At 36.0% G+C, this 253-nt stretch overlaps 1 protein-coding gene across 1 annotated transcript in view; it reads left to right on the top strand.

The window, feature by feature from the left end:
• RAP2C (RAP2C, member of RAS oncogene family) overlaps positions 1-253 on the top strand; it is a 13,329-nt gene that overhangs the window by 9,325 nt on the left and 3,751 nt on the right. The window lies entirely within an intron of this gene.

Here is a 253-nt window from a genome sequence, read left to right as displayed (position 1 = left end):
GTCTAGATGTGATATCCTGAGAGTTAAAAAGTATGACTTTGACCAGCTGCCTTCAAAGCTTCTGGAATGTTTTTTAAATGAATGAGAGTTTTGGTACACTGGAAAGTTTGCTTTCACAGTATGGAGCAGTAACATTTGCGTTCTGTGTACTTCTAATCTTAGAAGGACTGTCGTTTTTCTCTTAATGCATGCTTTTGCCTCAGGATTTATTACTGCAGAGCATTAAAATGTAATACTCTCTTGAAAAGTAGTA

Source organism: Bison bison, unplaced genomic scaffold, assembly GCF_000754665.1.
Source record: "Bison bison bison isolate TAMUID 2011002044 unplaced genomic scaffold, Bison_UMD1.0 scf7180017846659, whole genome shotgun sequence".
Classification (NCBI taxonomy): Eukaryota; Metazoa; Chordata; class Mammalia; order Artiodactyla; family Bovidae; genus Bison; species Bison bison.
The sequence above is the reverse complement of the archived record's forward strand: the minus strand, read 5'-3'. Positions and strand labels throughout refer to the sequence as shown.